This window comes from Schistocerca gregaria, chromosome 8, assembly GCF_023897955.1.
Source record: "Schistocerca gregaria isolate iqSchGreg1 chromosome 8, iqSchGreg1.2, whole genome shotgun sequence".
Taxonomy (NCBI): Eukaryota; Metazoa; Arthropoda; class Insecta; order Orthoptera; family Acrididae; genus Schistocerca; species Schistocerca gregaria.
Genome location: NC_064927.1, coordinates 235376341 through 235395943, shown reverse-complemented (window position 1 = coordinate 235395943; position 19603 = coordinate 235376341).

Sequence of the window (19603 nt, the reverse complement as noted above, 5' to 3'; positions counted from 1 at the left end):
CTTCCGAAGTAAGAGTGATTTCAGGTGTGCTGCAGGGGAGTGTCATTGGACCATTGCTATTCACAAAATGCATAAATGACCTTGTGGATGACATCGAAAGTTCACTGAGGCTTTTTGCGGATGATGCTGTGGTATATCGAGAGGTTGTAACAATGGAAAATTAAACTGAAATGCAGGAGGATCTCCTGCGAATTGACGCATGGTACAAGGAATGGCAATTGAATCTCAATTTAGACAAGCGTAATCTGCTGTGAATACATAGAAAGAAAGAGCCTTTATCATTTAGCTACAATATACCAGGTCAGCAACTGGAAGCAGTTAATTCCATAAATTATGTGGGAATAGGCATTAAGAGTGATTTAAAATGAAATGATCATATAATGTTGATCGTCGGTAAAGCAGATGCCAGACTGAGATCATTGGAAGAATCCTAAAGAAATGCAATCCGAAAACAAGGGAACTAGGTTACAGTAGATTTGTTCGCCCACTGCTTGAATATTGCTCACCAGTGTGGGCTCCGTACCAGGTAGTGTTGATAGAAGAGAGAGAGAAGATCCAACGGAGACCAGCGCGCTTCGTTACAGGATCATTTAGTAATGGCGAAAGCGTTACGGAGATTATAAGCTCCAGTGGAAGAATTTTGCAGGAGAGACGCTCAGTAGCTCGGCACGGGCTTTCGTTGAAGTTTCGAGAACATACTTTCACCGAGGAGTCAAGCATTATATTGCTTCCTCCTATGTAAATCTCACGAAGAGACAATGAGGATAAAATCAGAGAGATTAGAGCCCACACAGAGGCATACCAACAATCCTTCTTTCCAACAATACGAGACTGGAATAGAAGGGAGAACCGATAGAGGTACTCAAAGTACCCTCTGCCATACACAGTCAGGTGGCTTGCGGAGTATGGATGTAGATGTAGATGTGGTACTGGCGTGCAAATTCTAGCGTTCGTAGCCTACGAACAGCTGTCAGCGTTGGTGCATAAACGGAGCGTCAGCTGGGAAGGCCCACACACAAACACATTCGCTGAACAGTCGTTGAGAAGACACTGCCTGCAGCTCCTTACTTCATATGGGCTGTCAGCTGCTCAACAGCCACACGTCTACTCGCCCGTGCACATCTCCGCAGGCGCCATTCATCCTTGCCATCTATGGCTCGTGATGCACAACAGTGCACAACAGCCTCAACGCTGGTTTTCGATTGCGCCGTTTTGCCATACACTGTTTACATTATTCACAGTGCCAAGATACTGTTTACAAACTAAGCCTTCACCCTTGCTCCAAGAGATAAGAATCATATCCTCCAGGACGACACATAAATAGCTCCGTTTCCTTATTAGACAACGGCTGTTCTGTTTTTCCGCGTGGCCCCGACACGCTTTTTACAGGGTGTTACAAAAAGGTACGGTCAAACTTTCAGGAAACATTCCTCACACACAAAGAAAGAAAATATGTTACGTGGACATGTGTCCGGAAACGCTTACTTTCCATGTTGGAGCTCATTTTATTACTTCTCTTCAAATCAGATTAATCATGGAATGGAAACACACAGCAACAGAACGTACCAGTGTGGCTTCAAACACTTTGTTACAGGAAATGTTCAAAATGTCCTCCGTTAGCGAGGATACATGCATCCACCCTCCGTCGCATGGAATCCCTGATGCGCTGGTGCAGGCCTGGAGAATGGCGAATTGTATCACAGCCGTCCACAACACGAGCACAAAGAGTCTCTACATTTGGTACCGGGGTTGCGTAGACAAGAGCTTTTAAATGCCCCCATAAATGAAAGTCAAGAGGGTTGAGGTGAGGAGAGCGTGGAGGCCATGGAATTGGTCCGCCTCTACCAATCCATCGGTCACCGAATCTGTTGTTGAGAACGTACAAACACATCGACTGAAATGTGCAGGAGCTCCATTGTGCATGAACCACATGTTGTCTCGTACTTGTAAAGACACATGTTCTAGCAGCACAGGTAGAGTATCCCGTATGAAATCATGATAACGTGCTCCATTGAGCGTAGGTGCAAGAACATAAGGCCCAATCAAGACATCACCAACAATGCCTGCCCAAACGTTCACAGAAAATGTTGATGACGTCATTGCACAATTGCGTGCGGTTTCTCGTCAGCCCACACATGTTGATTGTGAAAATTTACAATTTTATCACATTTGAATGAAACCTCATCCGTAAAGAGAACATTTGCACTGAAATGAGGATTGACACATTGTTGGATGAACCATTCGCAGAAGTCTACCCGTGGGGGCCAATCAGCTGCTCATAGTGCCTGCACACGCTGTACATGGTACGGAATCAACTGGTTCTCCCGTAGCACTCTCCATACAGTGACGTGGTCAACGTTACCTTGTACGGCAGCAACTTCTCTGCCGCTGACATTAGAGTTATCGTCAACTGCACGACGAAATGTCTCGTTCATTGCAAGTGTCTTCGTCGTTCTGTGTCTTCCCCAGTGGCAAGTCATAGTCTGGAATGTTCCGTGCTCCGTAAGACGCCGATCAATTGCTTCGAACTTCTTCCTGTCGGGACACATTCGTTCTGGAAATCTGTCTCGATACAAACGTACCGCGCCACGGCTATTGCCCCGTGCTAACACATACATCAAATGGGCATCTGCCAACTCCGCATTTGTAAACATTGCACTGACTGTAAAACCACGTTCGTGATGAACACTAACCTGTTGATGCTACGTACTGATGTGCTTGATGCTAGTACTGTAGAGCAATGAGTCGCATGTCAACACAAGCACCGAAATCAACATTACCTTCCTTCAATTGGGCCAGCTGGCGGTGAATCGAGGAAGTACTAAAATGAGCTCTAACATGGAAATTAAGCGTTTCCGGACACATGTCCACATAACATCTTTTCTTTATTTGTGTGTGAGGAATGTTTCCTGAAAGTTTGGCCGTACCTTTTTGCAATACCCTGTATACAAAGGAAGGAAATAATGCACTCCTGTTGCAAATATACATACCTTTTATGTGGCCTAATAAGCTATAAGAATGTAATCAAACAAATTAAACATGAGAAACATCACCTTAAATCCGTGACGTTACCCTCAGTCACAAGCCTCTCGCATCGGCCGCGCAGATCGGGAATAACGATTCCGGTTCGCGTGCTGTCCCTTGTCTCCGAACTGGATTCCTTCCATTTACCACGTCTGTTTGCGGTCCGTTACATACGCCTCCATGATGTGTGTCTCGCCCGCAGCTTCGTGTGGACCTTTTTCATGGCCCTAAGTACTCCGTTAACCCCGTCGCTCTCCACTGCCACTTCCTCTCGATTCTTGACGTGCTCCGTGGTTCTGAAGTGGTTTACACCAACGGCTCAATGGCTGATGGTCGCCTAGGCTTCTCATATGTCCATGGAAGACATAGTGAGCAGCACTCCTTGCCAGTTGGCTGCAGTTTTTTCACTGCAGACCTGGCGGCCATATCTCGTGTTCTTGAGTACATCTGCTCATGCCCTGGCGAGTCATTTCTCCTGTGCACTGACTCGTTGAGCAGCCTACAAGCTATCGACCAGTGCTACCCTCGCAACCTTCTGGTAGCGTCCATGCAGGAGTCCATCTATGCCCTGGAACAATCCCGCCGCCCGCATCTCGTGGTCGTGCGGTAGCGTTCTCGCTTCCAACGCCCGGGTTCCCGTGTTCGATTCCGGGCGGGGTCAGGGATTTTCTCTGCCTCGTGATTGCTGCTACGGTCACAGGTCGACCGCTTCTGGGGGAGGGGGGTGCCGCGCGAACCGTGACAAGGTGGCCAGACCGCGCGGCTACCCCGCGCCTCCCCACAGCCAGAAGTCACACGGATGATCAGGTGATGATCTGGACGGCTAGGGTGCAGGGAAACGACAGCTGATAATTCTAGCATTTCCGAAATGCCTCTACAGCGGCTGCTTCATTGGCTTTGCAATCAGCGGAGCAGCACCACTTCGAAAAAAAAAAATCTACATCTACATTTATACTCCGCAAGCCAACCAACGGTGTGTGGCGGAGGGCACTTTAGGTGCCACTGTCATTACCTCCATTTTCTGTTCCAGTCGCGTATGGTCCGCGGGAAGAACGACTGTCTGAAAGCCTCCGTGCGCACTCGAATCTCTCTAATTTTACATTCGTGATCTCCTCGGGAGGTATAAGTAGGGGGAAGAAATATATTCGATGCCTCATCCAGAAACGCATCCTCTCGAAACGTGGCGAGCAAGCTACAGCGCGATGCAGAGCGCCTCTCTTACAGAGTCTGCCACTTGAGTTTGCTACACATCTCCGTAACGCTGTCACGGTTACCAAATAACCCTGTGACGAAACGCGCCGCTCTTCTTTGGATCTTCTCTATCTCCTCCGTCAACCCGATCTGGTACAGATCCCACACTGATGAGCAATACTCAAGTATAGGTCGAACGAGTGTTTTGTAAGCCACCTCCTTTGTTGGTGGACTACATTTTCTAAGGACTCTCCCAATGAATCTCAACCTGGTACCCGCCTTACCAACAATTAATTTTGTGTGATTATTCCACTTCAAATCGGTCCGCACGCATACTCCCAGGTATTATACAGAAGTAACTGCTACCAGTGTCTGAAAATAGCAACTACCTGGGAGCCTGTATCTAATATTTTCTGGGTCTCATGAGCAAATAAAGCGAGTTGGGTCTCACACGATCGCTGTTTCCGGAATCCATGTAGATTCCTACAGAGTAGATTCTGAGTTTCCAAAAACGACATGATACGCGAGCGTCAAACATGTTCTAAAATTCTACAACAGATCGACGTCCTACCCACACATCGACGTTGTGGAAGGTTTGCAATGATGTTGATGCGCAGGGGACTCTCATAGGGTTTGCCACTGGCGGTACAGGTAAAAGGACCCTCAGGACTCATCTCCTCGAAAAAACAGGGCCCTACGACAAAGGATGTCGTTAGCCCGTAACACAGAGTCACTTTTTCAGGAGTAAATGGTACCGGCTGATGTGCGTGCGGATTTTCCGTTGTCCATATTCTGCAGTTCTCGACATTATCATGTCCTTGGAGATGGGCTTCGTCTGTTCTTAGAATGTCCCATGACCATTCACTGTCCACTTCCATGCGAGCAAGAAATTCGAACGTTTGTTTTGCTAGTAGGTCAGCAGGAAGCAACTCCTCAATGTGGGTGATGTATGGATAGCAATGCAGGATGTCCAACGTTAGGGCAATTCCCTGTGCACTGCATGTTTGCACACCACCGCTCGACCCCTACTGCAATGCTGTGGTCACATTTTTCGCAGGTGTCGGATCAGCTGCTTTCCCCCCTCTGCCACATTGCATTGCAAAAGGTATTTTCAGATTTTTAATCATTTTCTTCAGACCGTTAGCAGATATAAAACCAACGCCTTGTTTCGTACTCTTAAGTGTCCAGGGGTACTGGCGCATAGTTACAACTTCAAAAGCAGAGTGCGATCCTGTATAGAGAGAGTTACTGTCTCGGTCGCAAACTGATGAACATCCATGTGCCGCGCGTCTGTTGGTGTGAGTATTATTACGCTTACAGCACCACTAATTCATCTACAATCAACAAAATCATTATGGCTTGCACCGGTTTCATGTTCGAAAACATACTTTGGGTACAAGAGTAGCCGCGCGGAGTGGCCGCGCGGTTTGAGGCGCCATGTCACGGGCTGCGCAGCCTCTCCCGCCGGAGGTTCGAGTCCTCCCTCGGGCATGGATGCGTGTGTTGTTCTTAGCATAAGTTAGTTTAAGTAGCGTGTAAGTCTAGGGACCGATGACCTAAGCAGTTTGGTCCCTTAGGAATTCACACACGTTCGAACATTTTTTTGATAGAAGTGTACAGAACCATCTCATTAATATCCTGTATAATATATATTCTCATAATTATAAATCTGCTAGATCGTCCGGAGAATTTGTCGCGCATATGAAATATTCCAGTATGTGACAAAGAAACGTCCACTGACCTGCTTCAATACAGGGTCGCCATCTTTCCCGGTTTGTAAAGCGCGTTTGACTGTTTTTTGTGGCACATACGACAGTAGAGTGGTGCAAGCATAATTGTTTCAGAACACAGCGTTCAGCACACGTTGTCGAACATGGGATTCCGCAGCAGACGACCCCTGCATTTTCTCACTTTGACCCAACTGCATCGTCAATTGCGATTGCAGTGGACACAAAATCATCAATATCGGAAATGTCTCGTATGGTCGAACGGATAAATTTTCTTGTTTCATCAGGTCGATGGTAATCTACAGATTCGCTTTCGGCCATGCAAAAGACTGCTCACAATATCCACCGCACCATGAACACAGGCCGGTATGGACAATATTATGCTATGGGGGATATTCCTTTGGGCTTCCATGGGATGAGTGGTATTAATCGTGTGGACAACGTGACAGTTCCGCACCCGCAAACCACTAGCCCGTAGTTGCGTGACCTGTGGGTATACACTTCTGCTGCCACCTCCAGGAACCTAACAATGACTTGTCGAAAGCATGCCACGGAGAATAATTGCTGCCGTATTGCGTTCCAAACACTATCAAACAAGTGGTCATAGTGTTTCGTCCCATGAGCGTATCGCGCGTAGTCGTCAGTCGTCTGTGAATGGAATGAGAACGAAGTATGTACACTGATAAACCAGAACATTATGTCCACTGTTCATGGCGACGTTGGATGCCGCCTGGTGACGTATGTAAGCGAAGCAGACACGGACAGGGTGTCGCCATAGCGAAGATGTGGGCTGCAAATGAAACCTATTGAGATAAGCAACTTTGACAAAGGGCAGTTTATTATTACACAGAGGTTATGAACTTCTCCAAAACGGAGAAGCTGGTCGTATGTTCACGTGCTACTGTCGTGAGCATTTACAAAAAGATGTAGGGCAGTGAATCAACCACTAGACACTAATGCTTTGGACATGCACGACTCTTCACATAACGGAGGATTCGGATGAGTGTCTGCTCTGTAAAGTAGAGTAGACGCTGATATGTGGCATCTCTGCCGGAAGAGCTCAATGCTGGTGCACGCTTAAGTGTTTCGGAGCGCACCGTTCATCGTAAATTGTTGAACGTGGAGCTCCGCAGCTGTCCACCCCTTAGTGTTTACATGCTGTCCAAGATGCTACTCCAGGCGCGTGTAAAAATGAATGTGCGCAACGAAAAATAATAAACGCTAAAATGGTGATAGGGCCCTGTCTGACTAGCCCCTCAAGCAGATCATAGGATTTCTTAATGCTCTTTTCACATATAAATTAAAATCAAAACATAAATGAATGATAAAGGCAACTAATACTATTAAATGATAAACGTTCTTGTTCAATATATATTTATTATAGATTAAAATGAACCGTTTAAGTACAATTGTCTACATTTCCTAATTAACGCGAGATGACTGACATCTACGTACCAAACACTAGAAGACACAACTTTCAAAGATGATCTACAGTGGTGTGGAACATCAGTGGAAATAAACTAACGTGATCACAGCTGTTTAGCTTTATAGCCCTCATAAGCCGAAGCAGTTTGCGATTTCACCGTATGTACTGCGTCCGGTGCGTCGAAGTGATGGTTCTCGTACTCATCTGCGACGATGGAAGAACTCCAGCCACAAATAAACTCTTTCAAACACTAGGACGGCAGAAGGTGGTCCTCTGACTAACATACTCTAATACTGTCGTCTCCTCTATGCTGTGTTTTACAGACGAGAAACACGAACTCCCAGCCACAAGGACGGAGTTCAGATAATGTCTCAACATGTGTATAGGCAGAAGTAGTGCTCTCAATTACTGAATGCTGAGTACTCAGCGACGACTTCCAGCCCGGAGGTGGTCCAGAATCGTATAGATTCGCTACAGTACAGTGCCTAACTGTTCTAACTACAAACTCTCCTGAGAACAAAGACCGCAAGTCCCTCTGCACCAACTAAGCTCATACCGAATGACCGTCACACACGGGCGCTCACAATGGAAGACATCATCTCTCCACCGCTGGCCTCCCAGCAAGGCTCAGCTCCCCACCCTCGTAACACAGAAGGCGAATCGCATTCTCGTAACCACAGAATATTCTCCCTCTCTACAGCAACTTCCTAATGCCAACCAACCATATTTTAGTATTTCGTCGTCCACTGTGTAAAGTTTGCGAGGAATACCTATACTCGTACAGTGCTATTCTTCTGAGTAAAAATAATTAGAAATAACCCAGCCTACGTGGTTTCTGAGGTGACATTTCTTCGTTCCTCTCACCTGCGTCCAAACTTTCCAGAGTTCGGAAGTATTATCCGGTTACCTTTCCGGCACTACTACAATAGCGGGCGGCCGCCCCTGTATTGTGTCTTCGCGCTCAGGTGTCCAGGCTGCCCGTCTCGGAACTTCCTGTGTGGAGCTGGACCACCACACCTGTGTGGGCCTTCCACCCAGGGCTTGAGTTACGCCTGCTGTTTCATTCCCACTGGTCGTTCCAACCTCTACAAGTATAGGCAATCATTCATTACATACGATGTATAATCTATCACATGATACCTAATTGTGGTTGTAGATCATGGCAAAGTACGTGGATGAGTGCTTGTAAGGTGCTAAATTATAGTCACTTTACAGCTGACGCTACGACGTCGTCATTTACGATTGTAAAGGACGCAGGACCATGGGGTTTCGATCGTAGATCAATGGGAACGTGTTGGCTCTTCATGCGAATCGCCTTTTTGCTACACTAGGTCATTCGATGGTTGTCTCTACGAACGCCATTATCAAGTTGCACGGCGGCTCTTAAACGTGCTGCGCGTCTCTGACGCAAACTGGTGGGAGCAGTGTTATGCTATGAGAGACATTCTCCTGGGCTTCCATGGGACCCGTGATAGTAGACAGCTGCGAACTAACTGCATCTCTTCATGCTTGACGAGTTCCCCTACGGCGATGTAATCTTTCAGCTGTGTCTCGGAGCCAGAACCTTGCTACAGTGTTTTGAGGAGCATTATAGTGAAGTCACGTTGATACCAAGGCGACCAAATTCGCCTATGTAACTCCTGTTGAAACCTCAGGATCACTATCGGGCGCCACAGCGGCGTACGCAAATCAGTGGCCCGTTATTTACACGAATTACATGACCTGTGCGTAGACATCTGATGCCACATACGTCAACAAATAGACCGTGGGATCCCTGACATGCAGAATCAGTGATACGTTCCGTTCCAATGACGGAAAAACAAGCTATTAAGCAGGTGGTCATAATGTTTTGGCTCATCACTATACAGAAGAGGATATGGGGAGTGCTGCAGTCGGACGACCAGTACTGAAACCGGTGCCTGTTGTTGATAAACGGTAGCAGTGAACAGTTGGAAGCATTGTTCCAAGCAGTGTAGTTAAAGCGTCGATTATTGTGTGAATTGGTGCTTGTTCTGAACTGCAAACGTTTGGTAGGTATTTGAAATTGTTTTCATTTTATATCCTTATGATTAGTTTACAACAATTTTTCAGTGACGTTTAAGAACGACTGGTGTAAATGTGTACCCATTGGGTTGGTGTAAAATGGGCCCTTTTATAAGGAAAGCCCATAATTACACCATCTCTTCTCTTAAATAATGTAAAACATTTAAATAATTTTATGGGGGCATGGTTAGTTGAATTTTGTTTAAAGTTCACACAGCAACAAACAGAATTTTCAAATTGCGATAATAGATCCTAGCACTTTCGTTCGCCCTTGCAGAATGCCGAGAACGAAGAAGAGCTATGAATGTAAGAACCAGAGGCATCAGTGGGATAAATCTCAGATGGTACGTATCAGAGCAGCCGTGAAAGCAAAGGAGGCTTCTGTGAAACTTGTTGCAAGAACATTTGGAATGCCTCGTACCACTCTGCAGAGATTTCGTAAACCTGATATAATTCCTGATCAAATGGTTGAAGAGAAGAGACAAAGTTTGGAAGGAAACCAATGCTAAAAGCAGACCTCGAAAAACAGGTAGTTTCTTATCTACTTGAGGTGGAGCAAAAGTTCGTTGGGTGTACGTTGGCGAATCTGAGAAGAATGGCATTTTTACTTGCCCAGAGAAATAGTTTGACAAACCCTTTCAGAGAAGAAGAAGTAGGAAGAGCTTGGGCTGACCTTATTCTTGACACAAGGATCAGCTGTCAATTCGCAAACTTTGTGGAACTTCATATGCCAGAGACTCAGGCTTCAGTAAAGAGAATGTAATGGTTTTCTTTGATTTATTGGCAGACGCTTTCAACAAACACCCATATCCAGCAGACCGATTGTATAACGTGGACAAGACAGGCATGTCCATTGTCCAAAGCATAATTCCAAAAGTGACAGGAATGAAAGAGAAGAAACAAGTTGCAGCTCTAACGTCTGCAGAAAGAGGGGCTACAATCACAGTTATTGCATGCATGAGCGCTTCGGGACATTATGTCCCGCCAATGATAATTTTTCCTTAAACCAACATAACCCAAGCTCTGAGAGGCTTTGCCCCTGGTGCAGTTGGTAGAGCCCATTCTTCCGGATGGGTTCAAAACAATTTGTTCACAGAATGGTTCGTTCACTTCATTAAGAAAACATGTCCGACTGAACAAAGACCTTTCTTCTCATCTTGGATGGTCATTATAGTCACGTTCGAGATCCAGATGTGATTGACTTGGTGAAAGAACACCACCTGACTATCATTTCACTTCCTAAACACTGCACCCACAAACTGAAGCCTCTAGACAAGACGTTCACGAGACCTCTGAAACGTACTCCAGAGAGGCAGTGAGAGTATGGTTGCATCACAGTGGGAATCCTCTCACATCTTATGACGTTTTGGATCAGCTGAGACAGCAATAAACGGATTCGAAGTAACTGGGTTAAACCCTATGAATCGTTACATCTTCACTGATACCTGATTCCATAGCGGCTGATTTGGTTGCAGGCAAAACTTGCTCCACTTTGGAACGTAGACCTAATTTTTTTGAATTACATGCGCCTTTACTTGCTATCTCTGGACCATCGACGTCATCTGCTTCTTCTTCGAGCTATCCTGATGTACAGGCACTTCAATCTAGCTGTGAAAGTTGATGAAGCCACAACAACGAGAAGTTCTCCAGGGACTTCAACAAATGCAGTTTCACCTTTCTACATATCTCCTCCACAGCATTAAGAAGAGAACAACAACGGGGGGGACGAAAAGCAGCAACCGCCTGCAACATCGCTGGAACGCCACACGAAGACCAGTTGACAAAGTCGGTTGACGAAAGTGCTGTCAGGAAGAGGTCGTAGAGTTTCTCTGCGGTTAGAAGCCGTTCTGTGGACAGACGTGCAAAATCCAGAGGCCTTCAAAAAAACAAAATTTGTTTCACTGAACTATCTGATTCCTCATCGGACTCTTCTGGCTCCTGCAGCACTCACCTTGTGGTCAGCGATAATGACCGTCATGTGAACGATGGGGATGCACAAGACTCGGGCGATGCCAGTTGAGTCTTTTATGATGAAAAGTTCGCTCAAGGCAGGAGAGGAAAGGTGCGAATTAAATTGTTATGTGCCAAATGTGGGCACACACAGATTGTGCTGGAGCTGAAGGAGCTACTTACGTTTGCGATTACTGTAAATAGTTTCAGATTTCATCCATAAATGTACGAAAGTTGCTTTTTGCCGACTAGTCCACCATTTTGTACCGTTTTAATCCATTTTATTAATATATTTCAAAATATTTATTGCAGATTTTTGTGGGTGCCCGTATTTGCACCCCACTTTTTAAAGTTCAATTCTACAAGATTTTTGTATATTTTCGTTTTCGAATAGAAATAATCGATACCAATCATTGTTTCACCTCTGATTTCTTAAACTTGTTATCGTTGTTATCGAAGATATAAATCTAGAATTTTTACAAAGAAGATACCCTTAAGTCAATAACAAGAGTGCGTGCATATTTACACCTTTTCCTCTAACGATAACGATTCCTTATGAAGACAAGCTGAGAATTTCTCGGCCTGCCACGAAGGCTAAGTTGACACGGTGGTGGATGGTACGCTACAGATCTAGACAGCGCGTTTTGCGCAGCGCTCACCGATGATGCACGTTTGCAGAAAAGGAGCGCCATTTCCGAGAACAGGAGGAAACATTGGAAGCATTCGCGTGACTTCAACACCTGCGTGTCGGGACTGGTCGCCGTTCCGGGAAAAGCCTCCGCACCACTGCGGCCGTTCATTTCTAAAACCCTACAGCACAGTGGCGCGATGACAAACCGCAGGTAACTGGACCGCCGTTCGCGCCGCCCCACCGCGCAATGTATCGCAATCTATGGGAACTGGTCAAGTTGTATTCCGTTCATGAGTTTTTGTGCATTTTTCATATCATCGAAATATCTCTATGACATCCTTTAATTATTCTACTATCTGATTGTATGGCCTCACACAGATGCTTCTTTATGCCAAGTTTATATGAGATAGTGAAAGGAGTGAAGTCTGCGTATAGTGCTCAGTTTATATTTACTTGCTTCTAAAAGTAGATGTGTAGCAGATCTCTAGGCCCGCTCTAGTTGTACCGTATATACACTACTGGCCATTAAAATTGCTACACCACGTAGATGACGTCCTCCAGACGCGAAATTTAACCGACAGGAAGAAGATGCTGTGATGTGCAAATGATTAGCTTTTCAGAGCATTCACACAAGGTTGGTGCCGGTGGCGACACCTAAAACGTGCTGACAAGAGGGAAGTTTCCAACCGATTTCTCATACACAAACAGCAGTTGAGCGTCGTTGCCTGGTGACACGTTGTTGTGATGCCTCGTGTAAGGAGGAGAAATGCGCACCATCACGTTTCCGACTTTGATAAAGGTCGGATTGTAGCCTATCACGATTGCGGTTTATCGTATCGCAACATTGCTGCTCGCGTTGGTCGAGATCCAATGACTGTTAGCAGAATATGGAATCGGTGGATTCAGGATGGTAATACGGAACGCCGTGCTGGATCCCAACGCCCTCATATCACTAGCGGTCGAGATGACAAGCATCTTAACCGCGTGGCTGTAGCGGATCGTGCAGCCACGTCTCGATCACTGAGTCAACAGATGGGGACGTTTGCAAGACAACAACCATCTGCACGAACAGTTCGACGACATTTGCAGCAGCATATAGTATCAGCTCCGAGACCACGGCTGCGGTTACCCTTCACGCTGCATCACCGACAGGAGCGCCTTCGATGGTGTACTCAACGACGAACGTGGGTGCACGAATGGCAAAACGACATTTTTTCGGATTAATGCAGGTTCTGTTTACAGCATCATGATGGTCGCATCCGTGTTTGGCGACATCGCAGTGAACGCATATTGGAAGCGTGTATTCGTCATCGCCATACTGACCTATCACCTGGCGTGATGGTATGGGGTGATACTGGTTACACGTCTCGGTCACCTCTTCTTCGCATTGACGGCACTTTGAACAGTGGACGTTACATTTCAGATGTGTTACGACCCGTGGCTCTACCCTTCATTCGATCCCTGCGAAACTCTACATTTTAGCAGGATAATGAACGATCGCATGTTGAAGGTCCTGTACGGGCCTTACTGGATACAGATAATGTTCAACTGCTGTCCTGGCCAGCACATTCTCCAGATCTCTCACCAATTGGGAACGTCTGGTCAATGGTGGCCGAGCAACTGGCTCGTCACAACACGCCAGTCACTACTCTTTATCAACTGTGGTGTTGAAGCTGCATGGGCAGCTGTACGTGTACACGCCAATCAAACTCTGTTTGTCTCAATGCCCAGGCGTATCAAGGCCGTTATTGCGGCCAGAGGTGATTGTTCTGGGTACTGATTTCTCAGGACCTATGCACCGAAATTGCGTGAAAATGTAATCACATGTCAGTTCTGGTATAATATTTGTCCAACGAATACTCGTTTATCATCTGCAGTTCTTGTTGGTGTAGCAGTTTTAATGGGCATAGTGTAGTGACTCCTATGTGTAGCTAGCTTGGTAGTTACTGTTTCTCTAGTTCCTAAGTTACGCATTACATGTCAATACTTCATACCACAACCCCGTCACTACAGGTATTGTGGGTGGACAAAAATATGGAAGCACCATAAAAATAATACATGAGTGTGCCTCATACCGTGTAGGAACTCGTTATAAAAGCTTCCAATCGTGTCTGAATGAACAAATGAGTCCTGTACAGTTTTGGAAGAAATATTATACCATTCTCCCTTCAAAAAAGTGGCAAGTTCAAGTAACGATGATGGAGATGGGCAGCAGTCACACTCACTTCTCTCCAAATGAGTCCACAAAGGCTGGACAATATTGATATCTGGTGTGGTGGTCAGGGAAGATGCGACAGTTCATCACCGTGATCACAAATTCATTCCTGGACGATGCAAGCTATTTGAGTAGGGGCTTCTGTAATTTTGGAATCACCACTGGGGAACAGACATTGTACTATGAGACACGTATGATCAGCAAAATGGTCACATAGTTCTAGGTGGTAACGTGCCTTTACAGGGTAAACCTGGGGCCCGTGGCGTACTACGATATGCCTGCCCAAATAATCATCGAGCCTCCTCCATGTTTGAATCTTGAAACGTAAACTCGATCAGAAACTGCAGACAATGTGAAACAACACTCGTCCGACCAAATGACATTCCTACATTTATCCACCGTCCATGTTTTATGACCTCAGTACCACATTTTTCCTGTTAGATGCATTTGCATCACTGAGAAGTGGTTTTGGAATTCCTACTAGCCGTGCAGTACTCATCCTACGAAGCTCCCTTCGCTTGTTGATGCCTTCAGGGTTCGTGAGTGCGACATTAAGTTCAGCGGTGACTTTCGCAGCTGACATACTCGTATTTTTCGTCAAAATAGCTTTCTATGAACCTCTATCACGATCACCTACCAGACACTTCCGTCCGTGTTGTGACTTGAGCGGGTGATGTTTATCCTCTTTCCCTGTAAGCGTTATAAATCTTCGATACAGTGTCTCTTGAAACACCAAACACTTCGGCCCCTTGGTTGCGAAAGTAGCCACCATACGTGCTCCGACATAATGCACTCACAACTGTGCGGAACAGTGTTCTGACCACGGCTGAACCTGCGACGTATAGAGCATATTGCACAGCTGCCATTCTTGGTCAGACACAATAGTACAACGAGCAGGCTTGGCTTTCATATGTATTTTTGCTCTATAATACATTTCTAGCGCTGTCTCCATATTTTTGTCCAATCCCTGTACGTTATGCCGTGCGGACAACTCTTCAGTCAAACAGAGAAAAAAAACGGAGTATGACAGAAGATGTACTGACCGCTCATCCACTAGCCGTGGCAACAATAATATCTATATACATTTACATCTACATGAATACTCTGAAAATCACATTTAACTGCCATGCAGAGGGTTCATCGAACCACCTTCACAATTCTCTATTATTCCAATCTCGTATAGCGCGCGGAAAGAACGAGCACCTATATCTTTCCGTGCTAGCCCTCATCTCCCTTATTTTATCATGGTGTCAACAAAATATTTTCGAATTCGGAGGATAAAGTTGGCGATTGGAATTTCGTGAGAAGATTCCGTGACAACGAAAAGGGCTTTTGTTTTAATGGTGTCCAACCCAAATCCTGAATCATTTCAGGGACACTCGCATCCTATTTCGCGATAATACAAAACGTGCTGCCCTTCTTTGGACTTTTTCGATGTACTCCGTCAGTCCTATCTGGTAAAGATCCCACACCGCGCAACAGTATTCTAAAAGAGGACGGACAACCATAGAGCAGGCAGTCTTCTTACTAGATCTGTTACCTTTTGCAAGTGTCCTGCTAATAAAACGCAGCCTTTGGTTAGCCTTCCCCACAACATTTTCTGTGTGTTCCTTCAAAGTTAAGTTGTTCTTAATTGTAATTCCAAGGTATGTAGTTGAATTTACAGTCTTTACATTAGACTGATTTATCGCGTAACCGAAGTTTAACGGGTTCCTTTGAGCACTCATGTGGATGACCTCACACTTTTCGTTATTTAGGATCAACAGCCAATTTTCGCACCATACAGGTATCTTTCCTAAATAGTTTTGCAGTTTGTCTTGATCTTACGATGACTTTATTAGTCAGTAAAAGACAACGTCATCTGCGAACAACTTCATTTGTATACAGGGTGTTACAAAAAGGTACGGCCAAACTTCAGGAAACATTCCTCACACACAAAGAAAGAAAATATGTTATGTGCACATGTGTCCGAAAACCTCTTGTCTAGAGGTTTCAGTTTGTGGGTGCAGTGTTGAGGAAGTGAAATCATAGTCAGGTGGTGTTCTTTCACCAAGTCAATCACATCTGGATCTCGAACGTAACTATAATGACCATCCAAGATGAGGAGAAAGGTCTTTGTTCAGTCGCACATGTTTTCTTAATGAAGTGAACGAACCATTCTGTGAACAAATTGTTTTGAACCCATCCGGAAGGATGGGCTCTACCAACTGCACCAGGGGCAAAGCCTCTTAGAGCTTGGGACATGTTGGTTCAAGGAAAAATTATCGTTGGCGGGACATAACGTCCCGAAGCGCTCATGCATGCAATAACTGTGATTGTAGCCCCTCTTTCTGCAGACGTTAGAGCTGCAACTTTTTTCTTCCCTTTCATTCCTGTCACTTTTGGAATTATGCTTTGGACAATGGACATGCCTGTCTTGTCCACGTTATACAATCGGTCTGCTGGATATGGGTGTTTGTTGAAAGCGTCTGCCAATAAATCAAAAGAAACCATCACGTTCTCTTTACTGAAGCCTGAGGCTCTGGCATGTGAAGTTCCACAAGAATTACGAATTGACAGCTAATCCTTCTGTCTCTCAAGAATGTCAGCCCAATCTCTTCCTGCTTCTCCTCCTTTGAAAGGGGTTGTCAAACTATTTCTCTGGGCAAGTAAAAATGTCATTCTTCTCAGATCCGCCAAAGTGCGTCCAAATAACTTTTGCTCCACCTCAAGGAGATAAGAAACTAGCTATTTTTCGAGGTCTGCATTTAACATTGGTTTCCTTCCAAGCTTTGTCTCTTGAACCGCTTGCCCAGGCATTTTGTCAGGTTTAAGAAATCTCTGCAAAGTGGTATGAGGCATTCCGAATGTTCTTGCAGCAACTTTCACAGAAGCCTCCTTTGCTTTCACAGTTTCTATGGCACGTACCATCTGAGATGTATCACACTGATGCCTCTGGTTCTTACATTCATAGCACTTCTTCGTTCTCGGCATTCTGCAAGGGCGAACAAAAGCATTGCGGTTATTATCGCAATTTGAACATTCTATTTGTCTGTTTGTTGCTGTGTAAACTTTAAACAAAATTCTACTAACCATATCCTCATAAAATTATTTAAATGTTTTACATTGTTTAAGAGAAGAGACGGTGTAATTATGAGCCCTCCTTAAATAGGGGCCAATTTTTACAACCCAATGGGTCCATATTTACACCAACCATTCTTAAACAACATAGAAACTATCACATCTAACCTAAAAGCATGTGTAACGTAAAACGTGCTGCTAAAAGTAGCTTAGGATTCCGTTATTTCGGATTTCACTGAGAAATTGTTGTAAACTAATCAGAAGAATATAAAAAGAAAATGATTTCACATACCTGCCAAACATTTAGAGTCCTGATCAATCACCATTTCACACAATAACCGACTCTGTAACTTCACTGCTTGAAACAAAGCTTCCAACTGTTCACCGCTACCGTCTATTAACAACAGGCACCGTTTTCAGTCCTGGTCATCAGACTGCAGCACTTCCCATACCCCCTCTTCGTGAAGGGTGCCAATAATTACACCTGTGCCCATTTTCGCACCTTATCCTCTATATAGTGATGAGCCAAAACACTATGAGCACCAGCTTAATAGCTTGTTTGTCCATCATTGGAAGAAAAGCATCACAGATTCTGCATGTCAGGGATCCCACAGTCTGTTTGTATATTTGTGGAGGTATGTGGCATCAGATGTCTACGTACAGGTCATGTAATTCGTGTAAATAACGGGCCACTGATTTGCGTACGCCGCTGTGGCGCCCGATAGTGATCCTGAGGTTTCAACAGGAGTTATATAGGAGAATTTGGTCGCCTTGGTATCAACGTGACTTCACTATAATGCTCCTCAAACCACTATAGCAAGGTTCTGGCTCCCAGACACAGACAGTTATACAGCTGAAAGATTACATCGCCGTCGGGGAACTCGTCAAGCATGAAGAGATGCAGTTAGTTCGCAGCTATCTACTATCACAGGTCCCATGGAAGCCCAGGAGAATGTGTCTCATAGCATAATACTGCTCACACCAGTTTGCGTCAGAGACGCGCTGCACGTTTAAGAGCCGCCGTGCAACTTGATAATGGCGTTCGTAGAGACAACCATCGATCGACCTAGAGTAGCAAAAAGGCGATTCGCACGAAGAGGCAACACGTTCCCATTGATCGACGATCGAAACCCCATGGTCCCGCGTCCTTTACACTCGTAAATGACGATGTCGTAGCGTCAGCTGTAAAGTGACTGTAATTTCGCACCTTACAAGCACTCATCAACATACTTTGCCATGATCTACGAACACAATTAGGTCTCATCTGATGATTTTTACTCAAGCATACCATTGTACGGGTATAGGTATTCCTGGCAAACTATCCACACTGGACGACAAAAGACTAAAATATGGTTGGTCGGGGTTCGGAAGATGCTGTAGAGAGGGACAATATTCGCCTTCTGTGTTACATGGGTGGGGAGCCGAGCCTTGCTGGGAAGCCAGCGGTGGAGAGATGAATTCTTCCGTTGTGAGCGCCCATGTGTGACGGTCACTCGGTATCAGTTTTATTGGTATAGATGGACTTGCTGTCTTTGCTCTTAGGAGTATTTGTAGTTCGAACAGTTAGGCACTGTACTGTTGCAAACCTATATGATTTTGGACTTCACCTGTTTGGAAGTCATCGTTGAGTACGCAGCGTTCAGTAATTGAGAGCACGTCTTCTGCCTATACTTACGCTGAGACGTTATCTGAACTCCGTCCTTGTGGCTGGGAGTTCGTGTTTCTCGTCTGTAGAACACAGCATAGAGGAGAAGACAGTATTAGAGTATGTTAGTCAGAGGACCACTTTCTGCCGTCGTAGTGTTTGAAAGAGTTTATATGTGGCTGGAGTTCTTCCATCGTCGCGGACGAGCACGAGAACCATCACTTCGACGCACCGGACGCAGTACATACGGTGAAATCGCCAGTTGCTTCGGCTTATGAGGGCTATAAAGCTAAACAGCTGTGATCACTTTAGTTTATTTCCACTGATGTTGCCCACCACCGTAGATCATCTTTGAAAGTAGTGCCTTCTAGCGTTTGGTACGTAGATGATGTCAGTCATTTCGTGTTAATATTATTAGACCGCGCAGTCATAAGGGGAAGAGTTGAGCAATTGATTAATAATTTTAGTTAGGAAATATAGACAATTGTGCTTGAACGGTTGATTTTAATCTGTAACAAATATATATTGAACAAAAACGTTTATCATTTAGTAGTATTAGTTGCCTTCATCATTCATTTATGTTTAGATTGTAATCTATATGTCAAAAGAGCATTAAGAGATCCTAAGATCTGCTTCAGGGGCAAGTCAGACAGTGCCAAATCATCATTTTAGCATTTGTTATTTTCCATTG